This window comes from Pantherophis guttatus, chromosome 18 (genome assembly GCF_059756535.1).
Source record: "Pantherophis guttatus breed Tessera chromosome 18, ASM5975653v1, whole genome shotgun sequence".
NCBI lineage: Eukaryota > Metazoa > Chordata > Lepidosauria > Squamata > Colubridae > Pantherophis > Pantherophis guttatus.
In genome coordinates, this window is record NC_142080.1 from 14,032,755 (window position 1) to 14,048,137 (window position 15,383).

The window sequence follows — 15,383 nt, forward strand, 5'->3', positions numbered from 1 at the left end:
ATGGTCCATCACTTCATAAATTTGGGCCTTAGAGCAGAGGTGGGCGTCACATAATTTAATAACCGGTTCGCCCAGAATTGAAAATGTGAGCCTGCGCCCATGCATGCTGCATCAAAAATACAAAAATAGGACAGGATAGCTTTGCTCACATGTGTGCTCTGCGCACATGCGCACTGCGTCAAAACCATGGTGATTGTATCAGATGGGATAACCCTGGGGCGGGGGGGTGGGGTGGGGACAGCAGCTGGCCGTAACTGCTGGTTAGCCTGAACCAGTCCGAACTGGCTGGATCCCACCCCTGCCTTAGAGTCTTAACCTTGATGTGATTGTTGTAGGTATAAAATGGTTAGTTCTATATCATTGGGAAAGCTACAAATTTACTTTGATCTAAGTGTATATATGCCCTTAGCAACATTATTGTTGTGTTTTATATAGTAACCTTGTTCTTTAAGAGTTGTGATTCTAATCCCCCCTTTGTCTTTGAATTATATGATATATATTCTACTCTAGCTTTCTTCAATTGACTGATTCTGTGGCATTGGATCCGTGTTGACTCTTAGGTCAATGTAGTTTTTCTCCAAGAGGGTTCTGACCCAACCTGACCCTTCAGCCACTGTAATTGAGTCCATCCAGCTTTCTGCTGATTGTCCTCTTCTCTCCTTGTACTTTTCCCAGGATTTATAGGTTTTCAAGAGTGCATCAGGCGCCGAAGGAGGGTAATTGGAGCCTGGCCAGTCTTACCTAAAGTGAGAACTCTGGGTTGATTTGTTCAATGATCCATTTGTACTCTTGGTATTCTCAGGAGTCTTCTTCAACACCAAAGTTGTAAAGCATCAGTCATCTTTACAGTAGGCATTCATGCTCCCACCTGTTAGTTTTATCAGTTAAGACAGGAGTTCTTGTGGGTATAGGGAGTGGGCCAGGAATCCTCTGTGGGGCTGCTCTGGAAGAGAGGGCTGGGTTGTGCTGTGAAGTGACGTGACCTGGCTGCAGAGCTCCTGGTTTTATCCCCTTAGGTCTTAGACTTAAGGGGTCTAAGGGATCCCTCCTCAGGGATCCTTAAGTCTGGGGTTTTTCGAGATTTTTTAAATCTGTACCTGCTGGCTGCTGTATCTTTCAGATCTGGAGGAGGCCTTCTGTGTGTCTTGCCTGAGGTGGCAAAGAGCCCCCCTAGATTATGGAGGCTTCACTCACTTTGCTGGTCCTGCCCCACCTGGCAGTCTTGGAGACCCTGCTCTTTCACTACCAATCTGGTGGTTATTTTTTTTTTTATATTTGATTTATATGCCACCCTTCTCCGGAGACTCAGGGCAGCTTACAATGCGTTAAGCAATAGCCTTCATACTTTTGTATATTTATACAAAGTCATCTTATTGCCCCCATAATCTGGGTCCTCATTTTACCTACCTTAGAAAGGATGGAAGGCTGAGTCAACCTTGAGCCTGGTGAGATTTGAACTTGCAGTAATTGCAGGCAGCAGATGTAAGTGGATGTTAATAACAGTGCTTTAGTCTGCTGAGCCACCAGAGCTCAGCAGAGGATTACATTATGAGGATTACAATATTATATTATTATACTGTAATTTTGTTATGAAATGATGACTTCTAACTTTGTAAGACGCCTTGGATAAATGTACACATTAAAGAAGAAGTACATTTAACTAAAATTAATGCAATGAATAAGAGTCGGAGAAGCTCTAAAAGCCTTTTGTAGCAGCACAATGGAAGGAAGGCCTGGCCAAACCCTCTGAGAGAGCTGCCAATCCTGGTTCTCAAGGCAGGGGCATGCCAGTCCTGTTGGCACCCATCCCAGGCAAAGATTAACCATCACGAGACTTGGAGGGGTTTTTCCATGGGACACCCCCCTCCACCCAGTTCTTTTTCAGCAAATGGGACCCAGACTCTTTCAGACGTTTAGGGAATTGCCAATGCTTTCCTTTAACACTTTGCAAGTGAGTCTGGAACCTTTATGCGCTATCACCCTGGCTCCCGAGCATGAAAGGCACTTTGGCTGAGAGCCTGAGAGACTTTCCATGGTTGGCTTAGGATGGGCAGGAAAGGGCAGCGCATTACAAGACCCTTACACATTTTCTGGGGCGGGCTCCATAAAGGGGACAAACATGTGATGCTTATCTTGAATCTCCCAAGGCTTGGAGGGTGGGAGATGTAGGTTGGATGAGTAGGAGTTGCTTACCCATCTCCCCTGACAGCCCGATTCCCCATTTCTTCTTGGGCTTTCCCTTTTGACTGGCTGAGGCTGACCCCCTCCTGCAGGAATCAGCATCTATTTCTCTATTGGGCAACAGCTTCCAAAGTTCAGGCACCTCCAGCCTTTCTGAAAGGGCTCTGAAAGGAGTGATAGGCTGAAGCGAAAGCCAGATTTCCCGGAGCTTTTGCCTTGAAAATGTTTCATTTGTCATCCAAGAAACTTCTTCAGTTCTCTAAAAAACCTGAATTGAAGAAGCTTCTTGGATGAGAAGCAAACATTAAAAAAACAACCCCAAGAAAGTCCAGTTGCCTTTTGGAAAAGCACCTTTGGGACAACCATGACCTGGACGATGGAGAATCTCCGTAGATAATTACCGTATTTTTCGGAGTATAAGATGCTTCAGACTTCCGGTTGGCGATCCGCGGCGATATGGCGTTGTGAGAGTGATTGCTACTCTCCAACACCGTTAACCGCCGTGCTTTGGGGATCCATTTCGGAGCGTGAAGCCCGGAGAGCTTTGCGGACAATAGAGAGAGTCTGGCGTGCGAGAAAGCGAGGAGCAAGTGCCCATCGCACGACCGGATGTCTCTGTCGAACCAGCACGCGTGTGTCTGTCATCTAATGGCGGACCCGAGGCCGTGGTAGCCAGCAAAGAGACGGGAAGTGAGAAAGATTGGAGAAAGCAGTGTTAGAAGAGGATTCTTTTTCTTTTTCCCTGAACACCTTGGAGAGCGGCATCAGAGGAACGAGGTTGGCGGAGTCGGATGTGAAAGATTCGGAGAAAGGAAATAAGCGGCGATTGAAAGAAAAGAGCAGACTGGAATATTATAGCACGCCGACAAGCCGGCAAGGAAGACTAAAGAGATTGCTGTGACAGATCGTAGGCACAAACGGAAGATCGGTGGGATACGGCAAGCAACAATAAAATAGGAGAACTCTTGTGTTGTTGTTTTTTAAATTTGATTTATATGCTGCCCTTCTCCGGAGACTCAGGGCCGCTACAATGTGTTAAGCAATAGCCTTCATACTTTTGTATATTTATACAAAGTCAGCTTATTGTCCCCATAATCTGGGTCCTTATTTTACCTACCTTAGAAAGGATGGAAGGTTGAGTCAATCTTGAGCCTGGTGAGATTTGAACTTGCAATAATTGCAGGCAGCAGATGTAAGTGGATGTTAATAACAGTGCTTTAGTCTGCTGAGCCACCAGATTGGATAATAAATTAGAAGGACGGTGACTTGGTGGTAACTGAGAGGGGGAAACAGGAAGTGCAGCCGTCATTAAGAGCTGATGGTGCGATAGCTGAAGAGTGGTTATAGAGACTAACTGAGGAAGGCGTACTGGAATTCATTTTTAGATCGGCCGGCATTGGAAAGAGGAGGACTCTGAAATCACTGGTGATTGGACAGTAACATCTCCCCCGAATTAACAACAGGAGAAGAACTTTTGACGGATATAGTAACCTAATTATTTCTTGATATCTTGATATTTTTATACTTTGACATCTTTATATATTTATATACTCTTATCTACTCGTTTACATATCTCTAGATCAATTTATATATATTTATACAACTCAGATAAACTTATATATATTTTAAAATTCATATAGTATATAGTGTATATAGTATATATAGCCTTAATCTAAATATGTGATATTCTTTGCATTAATTTTTTGCTTGGTAGCTGATTTAAGATAAGTAATATACTAGAACTGTGATATAATATGGGAAATAGAACTTGACAACTACTGCATTTAATTATCTGTGAATATATCCAAATTAACTATAAATTAACTTCAAATTAATTAGTATCATCATAAATTAAGCATGTTTAGACATAGATATTGATTGATTGATAGATTGAGTAGTTATCTAATATTTGAAGGGTATACATTTATATATATATATATATGTATGTATGTATGTATGTATGTATGTATGTATGTATATATATATCATGAGCACCTTTAGTAATATTAAGAAACAAAATTATATTGGATAAAGAGAAGAGGTAGTCAGTGAATGATAATTTGGAGGAATATTGAAAGAATAGTAAGAGACCAAAAAAACGGTCTTGAGAGACATGACAAGCCTTTCATCAACGGTATTAAAAACAGGAAAGAAGACTACCTCCAATCCTATGATAACTATGACTTCACCAGCAATGCAGAGATCGACAGAAGGGCTGTCTAAAACAGAAAAATCTATGGTGATACTGACTATGCAAGCCATGCAATCGACCCTGACAATAATCCAAGACACCATTCTGAAGATGCAAGAAAAGATGACCAACAACCACAAAGAGCTAAAGACGGATATCCAAGCCCTAGACCACAAGATGAATGAGATACAAGAATCAATACACAGCAATGAACAAAGGATAAAAAAGGTGGAAACCAGGGTGGAACAAAATGAGAAGAATTTGGATTCAGTAGACCAGAAATTGATGGCACAGAATAGAGAGCTAGAGGACTCGATAATCCAGTTAGAGATGGATAGAGCGTCCTTTTACCTACGTTTTCAAAATATAGTAGAAGATAAAGAGGAAGACCTGGGGCAAGTGATGGCCGAATTGATTGCAGAAATATTACAACAGGACAAGCAGGAGATAATCAAAGAATTGGATGAAGTTTATAGAGTACAGACCAATTATGCTAGAAGGAATAGGCTACCCAGGGAAGTCCATGTCAGATTCGCGAGGAAAAAAGTGAAGGATATATTGTACAACATGGCGATGTGTGAGTGATGTATAGAGGGAAAGAGGTGATAATTTTGAAACAGGTTCCCAGGAGGGTGAAGGAAGTGAGAAGGGATTATCGATTTTTAGCCATACAATTAAGTAAAAGGAGCATCCTGTTCAGATGGATACTGCAGAAAGGCATGTTAATTACCTGGCAGGGGAAGAAAATCAAAATAGACAGTCTGATAGTAGCACAAGACTTCCTTGACCAATTGAGAGGAACGGAGGAGGAACAAAGCAGGAAGGAAGAAATAGAAGCAATAGCACTAGAAGAGGAAACCCTCCACCAACGGAACTCTAAAGAATGTACCCTGGAGAAGAAGGAAATAGAAGAAAAGGAAAGTAAAGAAACAAAAGGGAAGAAACTAAGACCTCAAAGAACTACACGAGCAAACAGGAACTAAAGCCGGACAAGAAAATCAGAAATGAACGACTGGAAACTAATATCAATTAATGTTAATGGACTAAATGATAGTAGAAAGAGAAAACAAATACTTACAAAATTAGCTAAGCAGAATGCAGACATAATATGCCTTCAGGAAATCCATATAAGAAAAGATGATGAAAAGTGCTTAGAATACAAGAAATTTGGAAAAACTTTTACCTCATTGGCGGTAAAAAAAAAAGGAGGGGAGTAGTAATATATGTTAAAAAAGGGATTATAGCGGAGTTAAAATATAATGATACTAAGGGGAGAACACTAATGATTGAAATAATGAGAGGGAACTCTCCAATATTATTTGTAGTTATATATGCCCCAAACAAAAAGCAGGGGGAATATTTCAGAAAACTCCATGAGCAAATAAGTAAACTGGAGTACAGTAATATCTGTATAACAGGAGATTTTAATGGGATAGTAGACTCTGATAAGGACCATAAGAGTGGCAAAGACAAAAAAAAAGGGATAAATTACCAAGAACTTTTTTCGATTTAACGGACGAATTGAACTTAGTAGATATCTGGCGGACTTTACACCCCAATAATAGACAATATACCTTTTACTTGAATCCCCCAAAATTGTGGTCGAGAATTGATATGACATGGGTTAGTAGGAATATGGGAATGGAAATAGAATCTACAGAAATAACACCAAATATATGGGCAGACCATAATCCTTTAGAAATAAGGTGGAAAAATCTACAGAGGGAGAAATCGAAGAGATGGAGGTTAAATACGCAACTCTTGAGGGATAAAGAATATATAGAAAAAGTTAAGGGAGAATTAAGATTATTTTTTAAAGAGAATGAAAATCAAGAAACGTCGTGAGTAATTATATGGGACACAATGAAGGCATATTTAAAAGGGTTGGCCATATCATATAGTGCACATAAAAACAAAGAAAAAAGGAAGGCACAGAAGGAACCTCTAGAGAAATTGGGGGAGGCAGAAAGAAAATTGCAGCAAAATCCGGGGGACAAGGTGGCAAAAGAAAACTGGATGATGGCAAGACATAAATTGAATATTTTAGAGCAGGAAGAATTGGCATTCAAAATAAAATGATCAAAACAATACTATTTCAAAAACATTAACAAACCGGGCAGATGGCTGTCTTATAAACTAAAGAAGGAGAACGAAAAAGGGACCATTTATCAACTGGAGGACACGAAGGGAAACGTATTAAATAAAGAAGAGGATAAGCTTGACATTCCCCGGGAATAATATGCAGCACTATATAAAGAGGAAGAAGTACCAAGAGAGAAAATCAAACAATACCTGGCAAACGAAGAACTCCCATTGATAGGAAAGGAAGAGAGGGAAATGTTGAACAGAGAGGTTACAATAGAGGAACTGAAGACAGCAATTTCAAAACTTAAAAATAATAAGTCACCAGGTCCGGATGGTTTCCCAGGAGAATTGTATAAATGTCTGGAGGAAATACTGTTACCCAAATTATTAGAAATTTGCAATGAGGCGCTGATGGGCTCCAAAATTCCAGATTCGTGGAGGGAAGCACATATAACATTATTACCAAAAGAAGGTACCGATCCAAACAAATACAAAATTATAGGCCAATTTCCCTTTTAAATTCGGATTACAAAATTTTTATGAGCGTAATGGTAGAAAGAATAAAGAAAATATTAAATACCTTGATACATACGGATCAAAATGGATTCCTCCCTGGAAGGCAAATAAGAAATAATATAAGAATAGTGATTGACACCTTAGAATACCATGAAGCACACTCGGACAAGCAGATGGCACTAGTCTTCTTAGACACCCAGAAAGCGTTCAATAATTTAAATTGGGAATTTATGGTCAAACAAATCAAGAAAATGGAATTTGGAGAAAATTTTGGGAGAATGATAAGAACAATCTATGATAAACAAAGGGCGAGTATATTAGTGAATGGGGACAGGACCAACATATTTCAGATTAGGAAGGGGATAAGACAAGGATGCCCTTTGTTGCCATTACTGTTTATATTGGCTTTAGAAACCCTGCTAAAAAGAATTAGGAATAACGATGAAATAAAGGGACTGAAGATTAGGAGAGAGGTATAAAAAACACAGGCATTTGCTGACGATGTGGTTCTGATCATGGAGGAACCACTAGAAACAGGACAAAAAACTCTGGAGGAATTAGGTAGATATGGAGAAGTATCTGGATTTAAATTAAACAAAACTAAAACTAAAGTGCTGGTCAAAAATGTGACAGAAGAGCAAAAGAAAGAAATAGAAAAAACGCTGGGCTTGCAAATTGTCAAAAAAATAAAATACCTAGGAATCTGGATAACACCAAGATGCTCAGCCTTAAAAGAGGATAATTATGTGCCCTTGATTAAAAAAATTAAGCAAGATTTAGAGAGATGGGGGAAACTGCAATTGTTACTCTTAGGTAGAATAGCTTCAATAAAAATGAGTATCCTGCCCAAGATGTTATATTTGTTTCAAACTACACTGGTTAACTTGGATAAAAAATTTTTCTTGGAATTGAATAAATCTATTAGGAAATTTATCGGGGGGGGGGCAGAATTTCATTGAGAATATTACAGGATAAAAGGAGTAGGGTGGGGGGTTGGACTCCCAGCTTGGGAAATATATTATAAGGCAGCTAATTTAGTGTGGATAAGGGAATGGGTCACCCTAGAAAACAAAAGGATTTTAACGTTGGAAGGGCATGACCTGCAGAGAGGGTGGCACGTGTATTCATGGGATAAAGATAGGAAAAAGAAAACATATTTTCATAGACATAAAATAAGGGACACATTAATACAGACTTGGACGGAGAGCAGGCAAAAGCAATACATGAGAGTCCCGAAGTGGCTTTCTATAATGGAAGACATGATATATCCCAACATGTTAGAAATTGAAAAAATGTTTAGATATAAGGATATCCTGGATAGCGGCGGAAACCTTAAATCAAATGATACATGGAGAACAAGGTATTAATATCGACTGGTGGCCAAACCTACAAATCAAGTCTCGATACCAAAAAGACAAGGAAGAATTCGGTATAGTGATGGGACCAAATGGATTCGATAAGGTATTGATAGGATCGGAGAAAAAAATATTGGCTAAATTATACGATTATTTATTAGAATATGATAGGGCAGAGGAGATAGTTAAAGATCAGATGATTGCGTGGGCAAAGAACATTGGACATAGTATAAATTTGAATGATTGGGAAATAATTTGGAATAAGAACTATAAATTGACGACAGCAGTAGTGTACAAAGAAAATCAATACAAAATGTTATACAGGTGGCATCTAGCCCCCACAAGGTTAGCAAAAATCTACCCCAATACAAAACCAAATTGTTGGAAATGTGGCCATCATCAGGGTACCTTCTTCCATATGTGGTGGACATGCCCCGAAGTGACGAAATACTGGAAAAAAATTCGAACATGGATACAAGAAATAATTGAGGAAAATATGGATATGATACCTGAAACATTTCTCTTGGGAATACTAAAAAGGACATATGAGAGAAAAAAGAGATACCTAATCATACGTATTATCACGGCTGCCAGATTAATATATGCACAATATTGGAAACAAAAGGGATTACCACCAGAAGAGCGTATAATTAGAAAAATATTTGACCAGACCTATGGTCAGAGGGGATTTCAACCTGCCATCCGTGGGTGAGACGTCTGAGGTGGCTCGGGAGTTCATGGATTCCATGACGGCCATGGACCTGACCCAACTAATTCATGGCCCTACGCACACTGGGGGAAACACACTGGACTTGGTTTTTGTCTCTGGACAGTGGTTGAGTGATCTCGAGATAGGGGATATAGTCATCGAGCCCTTATCATGGTCAGATCACTCGCTCCTTCGCCTTGACCTTCGAACCGCGGCACCCCGCTGCAGGGAGGTGGAACCGATAAGATGGTACCGCCCCAGGCGCCTGATGGAACCTGATAGGTTCCAGATGGAGCTTGGGCCAATCCCGGAGGTTCTGGCTCACGCCTCGTCTGGTGACCTAGTGGCTGCCTGGGATAGGGCGGCTGCTGGAGCCCTGGACTGAGTCGTGCCTTTGCGGCCTCTGACCCGGCGCCGATCTCGCCTGGCTCCTTGGTTTACCGAGGAGCTGAGGGAGATGAAGCCCCGGAAAAGACGCCTAGAGAGCTGTTGGAGAGCTAGTCTTTCTGAATCCGACCGAACACTGGTAAGATCTCATATTAGGAGTTACCTAGTGGCGATAAAAGCAGCAAAATGCACTCATTTTGCTGCTCTTATTGCGTCATCAGATAATCGCCCGGCCGCCCTGTTTAGGGTGACCTGCTCCCTGCTCCCACCAGGAAGCGCGGGAGGACCCCTTGGAGGGAAGAGCCGAGGATTTTGTTCAGTATCTGCATGACAAAATCACTCAGATTCGGGCAGGTTTGGACTCTGACTGGATAGATCCAGCGAGGGTGACGGAGGCAGGTCTTGAGACTGTTATCTGGGATGAGTTTGATCCTGTGACCCCAGATGACGTGGACAGGATTCTGGGTAGATTGAACGTGACCACATGTTTGTTGGACCCGTGCCCCTCCTGGTTAGTGCTGGCTTCCCGGGAGGTGACGCGAGGCTGGCTCCAGGGGATTATAAATGCTTCGTTGGGTGAGGGTGTCTTCCCCGCTGCCCTGAAAGAGGCGGTGGTAAGGCCCCTCCTCAAGAAGCCTTCCCTGGACCCGGCAGTATTGGCTAATTATCGTCCAGTCTCCAACCTTTGCTTCGTTGCGAAGGTTGTTGAGAGTGTGGTTGCGCGACAGCTTCCCCAGTACCTGGATGAAGCGTCGTATCTGGATCCGTTCCAGTCGGGCTTCATGCCTGGGTACAGCACGGAAACGGCATTGGTCGCGTTGGTTGATGATCTCTGGAGGGCTCGGGACAGGGGTTGTTCCTCTGTCCTGGTCCTGTTAGATCTCTCAGCGGCTTTTGATACCGTCGACCATGGTATCATGCTGTACCGGCTGGAAGGGTTGGGGGTGGGAGGCACCGTTTTACGGTGGTTCTCCTCCTTTCTCTCTGACCGGTCGCAGTCTGTGTTGACAGGGGGACAGAGATCGACCCCGAGGCCCCTTATATGTGGGGTGCCGCAGGGATCGGTTCTCTCACCCCTTTTGTTCAACATTTATGTGAAGCCGCTGGGTGAGATCATCCGTGGTTTCGGGGTGAAGTACCATCAGTACGCTGACGACACCCAGCTGTACATCTCCACCCTGGACCACCCCAACGATGCCCTTGAAGTGATGTCCCAGTGCCTGGAGGCCGTACGGATCTGGATGGGGAGAAATGGGCTCAGGCTCAACCCATCCAAGACCGAGTGGCTGTGGTTTCCGACGTCCCGATATAGTCAGCTGGCTCCATCGCTGGCTATTGGGGGCGAATCATTGGCCCCCACGGAAAGGGCTCGTAACTTGGGCGTCCTCCTGGATTCATGGCTGTCTTTAGAAGAGCACTTGACGGCTGTGACCAGGAGGATTTTTCATCAGGTTCGCCTGATTCGCCAGCTGCGTCCCTTTCTAGATCGGGACTCGCTACGCACAGTCACTCATGCCCTCGTCACCTCTCGTCTGGACTATTGTAACACTCTCTACATGGGGCTCCCCTTGAGGTGCACCTGGAGGCTCCAACTGGCGCAGAGTGCGGCCGCGCAGGTGGTTATGGGAGCGGCGTGGAGCTCCCATGTAACACCTCTCCTGCGCGAGCTGCACTGGCTCCCGGTGGTCTTCCGGGTGTGCTTCAAGGTTCTGGTTATCATCTTTAAAGCGCTCCATAGCTTAGGACCTGGTTACTTACGGGACCGCCTACTACCATCAATAGCCTCCCACCGACCAGTACGCTCCCACAGAGAGGGCCTCCTCCAGGTGCCGTCGGCCAAACAATGTCGGCTGTCGGCCCCTAGGGGGAGAGCCTTCTCTGTGGGGGCGCCGACGATCTGGAACGAGCTCCCCCCAGAGATACGGAGGATTCCGGATCTGCACACCTTCCGCCGTGAGCTGAAGACTTTTATTTTATCAAGCTGGCCTCACCTAAATTTTTCTCCCTTTTAAGTGCAAATTTTAAATTTTAATGTGTTTTAAAATATGGGTATTTTAAATTATGGGTATTAATTCAGCCAAATTTATTTAATTCATTTTATTCGATTTTAAATTTTGTATATGTATGTGTTTTATTTCATGGCTGTTCACCGCCCTGAGTCCTTCGGGAGTAGGGTGGTATAGAAATTCAATAAAATAAATAAATAAATAAAATTTGAGTGTGCAAGATGAGTAAATTAACATATGAGATTAATGATGATGATAATTCGGAATATTATACGGTGTGGGAAAGGTGGTATAAATGGAGGGAAGATAAAATAAAAGAAGGAATAAATAGTGCAACTACTAAAAGGAATAAGTAACTTAAGAGACATCATATATGTAACCTGTATATATGTACGTTTGAACACTGCTTAACCGATATAAGTTGAGTTGTAAAACTATGTAACTCAATAAAAAATTGGAAAAAAAAAAGATGCTTTGGAGTATAAGACGCACCTTAGTTTTGGGGGAGGAAAATAAGAAAAAAACACTCTGCCTCTGCCTACCAGCATCCATCGGTATTCATCTGGCTAGCATCCTGTTAGTGTGTGTGAGAGTTGAGGGCTGTTTGGAAACTTCCTTGTTGCTGTGTGAGCAACAAGGAAGGAGACAGCAAGGAGCCTGGCCATGGCTTAGCTCTGCAGCTCTGAGTCTGTGCTGAGCTCTAAACTAGTCTGCTGCTCAAAATTGAAACTGAAATGCCTCTCCTCTGCTTGTATTTTGCTTGTATTTACTACCACGTTGGAAAACCTGCTTTTGGTATTGTATATTTACTTCATGTTTAGGGTTAGGGTTCTGTCCTCCCTTGTCCTCTTTGCCCATGTGGACATCAGTTGGCTGCTCAGGTAATGGCCATCCTTGTTGCTAGTCTGATTTTGGTGAGCCTAGGTGATTCCGGTCCAGGTGTGTTTGCACCTTGGCATCCCAGCAGAGCCAACAGCCCCCCTTGTCCTGCTCTTTGTGCTCCCAACTGACCTTTGGAGGAGTCATGGAGTGGAGGGAACTCGTTCCCTGCATTTCCGGCATTCAGAGCAGAGTTTTCCTCTTTAGGTAGCCAGGATGGCAGTTTCCAACCACACCAGGTAGTGCCCAGCCACTTTGGCAGAGCTCCAGGGCCTTGGAGGTAAAGAAGACAAGGCAGACTCAGCAGTGGGTTGGCTAGAAAGGGGCAGACTTGGGAACTGGGTGGTTTCTCCAAAGATGATTGGAGAACTCTGGCGCAAAGATAAATACACCTCTATCTTGGCGGTTAACCTTTCAGATGCTACTTTTTAATGCTCCGGCTTGATCAGGAGCCCTCATGTCCTGGTCACGTCATGGCTTTATTGCAAGATGCTCTACGTGGGTCTGCCCTTGAAGACTACCCAGAAATTCCCACCAGAACGCAGCGGTACAACATGGATTGCACTGTTGGCAGTTTGTTTCCGGGTGCAATTCAAGGTCGTTACCTGTGAAACCTTCCTGGCATAGGGCCTGCTGGTCCAATCTGGCCAGGTTGGCATGCTCCAGGTTCCTCCAATTAAACACAGCCGTGGAAGCTTGCCTTCTTTGCCACAGGGCCTGGCTTCTCCAACGAGGCTTCCCCTGAGATGGGGTGCGCCCTCCCCCCTGCTGTTGTGTTATAGGCATTCGAAGACCCTCCTAGGCCTTTAGCAAGAGTGAGCAAAGCCCCTTTGGATTGTGAGTTTCTGTCTCTCTTTCTCATTCCTGCCAAGTTTCTGTTAGAGCCACCCAGGTAGTTAAGAGTGGGGTGGCCTACACACTTTTAAAAAGATTTGCGATGGAGTCAGTATGCTTGTGCAGGATGATTCAACGCTGGAGGAGTAATTGTTAACAGCTCTACAGAAGTGGGGATTTCGGGAGGGGTGATCAAGCGAGATTTAGAGCAAGAAAAGACTCTTTGAAGAAGCCCCTGCGCCCATTGGCTGCAACGTCCTGCTGGGTGCAAGAACCTCTCCCCCACCTTTTTTTTCCTCTGATGGTAGGGGCTGCATTTCATCCAGGGGTGCTGCATTTGCCCAGCCAGGCATGGCCACGTCAGTCTCTTGTTTCAAAAAGCAGGGGCTGCCTCCATGGAGCATTCCATGAAGAGGACCCGCTGTGTCCGTCTGGCATCCCGTAGCCTCAGAGGGCAGGGAACCTGCCACAGGGCCTCTCTTGGCGACCAGGCTGGTGAAGCAGCTTTGCGATGCTTAGGGAGGCTTGATTGGCAGTTTGATTGCCTAGAGCAGCCAAAGATGATACAACACGGCCCCAAATTGTTTCTAAGGGTGACTGAGACAATCCTAAACCAAGTTCTACTCATTTAACGTACAATCAGTTGTGATTATCCTGACTCCCTTCCCTTCTGTGGCCTAGTTGAAATTTCACTCTATTATGTTCGGCCTATTTGTCTTTCAAGCTGTTAGAAGATCAACAGCATTTCTTTTCTTCCTCCAGTCACCCAGTATTTCTCCACTTTCTCAGACAATACTTAACGGTCTCAACCAGAGCATCAAGAGGCCGCCTTTGCTCAGTCTCATTCCTTCTTCTGCCTTTCTGCTCGGTCTTTTGGGAGAAAAAGGCTGAACTGAAATAGGAGTGGAGGAGTTGCTCTTTTTCCTCCCTGCTGGCCAGAATTTGGCCACATCCACCGAGCAACTGGTCCAGGGCTCTTGATCTTTCATCCTGGGCTTTCTAGACCCAGGAAACTATTTGTGTCCTTTGCATCCGTGGCTGCCTTCTGACCACTTTGCTTTTGCTTTCAGGTTGTTGGTAAACCCTTCGTGTCACTTCCTTAGATTCCTTCCTCCCAACTGTCTGCAAGCCTCCTTTGAGCCATCTCCTTTTTTAGCTGCTCAGACTATTTCCCAAAAGCTACTCCTGGTGGTGGTTGTTATTGTTTTTGTTGTTGTTACTGTTCTTACCATTGTAGCATTTTCTGTGAATTCCTATTGGATAGTTTATAGTTGAGTGTATAGAAAAATGTAAACAATTCAGCACTCAAATGAGTTGGAGGATTGCAGAATGCCAGGCATCTGCTCCCCCTCTTGTTTTTGAAGCTGATAGTATTTTTATGCCCCATCCACAAGTTCTAGAAAACATATTATTTATTTTGCACTTAAGATATTCTTAGCCTTGCCTCAATTCAAGCTCTGTGCCAAGGAAAGGCAGATTTTGTGTCATGAAATAAATTATCCAAATTGTGCTAATCTGCATACTTTCTTTCCTGCATAGTTTAATCTTGCTAATTGGGAAGAGGCAGAGGCTTGCAAAGCAGCACCAATCGACCCTTCCCTGGTTTTGGAGCCCCCCCCCCTCCACAGCCCCCCTTCATGCGGAATAGGGAAGGGAAGGCGTAGGGGCCTTGGCAAGTTCTTGGCTGGGTCAGTCACTTGGCCCAGAGCAGGAATTTGAGAGACTCCTCAACAAAAAAAGTTGAAAATCTGAACAGACTATAAACTGATATTGATTTATTTCCTCTGGTATGGAATTACTGAGCTAACCAAATCTGTATTTAAATACACTTACATACTGTACATACCGTCAAATAAAGCATAATGCGCTAATGCAACTCTAAGGAGTGTATTTGTTGAAACACATGGGTGTCCTAAAAAAATGAGTTTCTTTAGCCCCCTCCCCCATTTCATAGATTCTTGTAGCATTGCAACTTTTAATTGGAAGTTCAAGAGCACTTTTCACCCATTTGTACCCAACCCCTTGGTATCCCTAACTCTCCTGTCTCCAGAATGGGGTGATATGATTTTCTGCCATTTTGAGGGAGGAGACATGAAAACTGTAGCACAAACATTACAATGTTGGAGGCCAGCCTTGGGCTTCAAACAAAGGGTGTGTGTGGTCTGTTGAAAGGAACTGGGGGGTGGGGAACTATGAGATAAGCCCCTCCCACACTGGGCTGCCTAGTGGTGTCCAGAGGT

At 43.6% G+C, this 15,383-nt stretch overlaps 1 protein-coding gene across 6 annotated transcripts in view; it reads left to right on the forward strand.

Moving 5' to 3' along the window:
- Positions 1-15,383, forward strand: part of PC (pyruvate carboxylase) — a 150,371-nt gene that overhangs the window by 39,035 nt on the left and 95,953 nt on the right. The gene's annotated exons all lie outside the window — the stretch shown is intronic.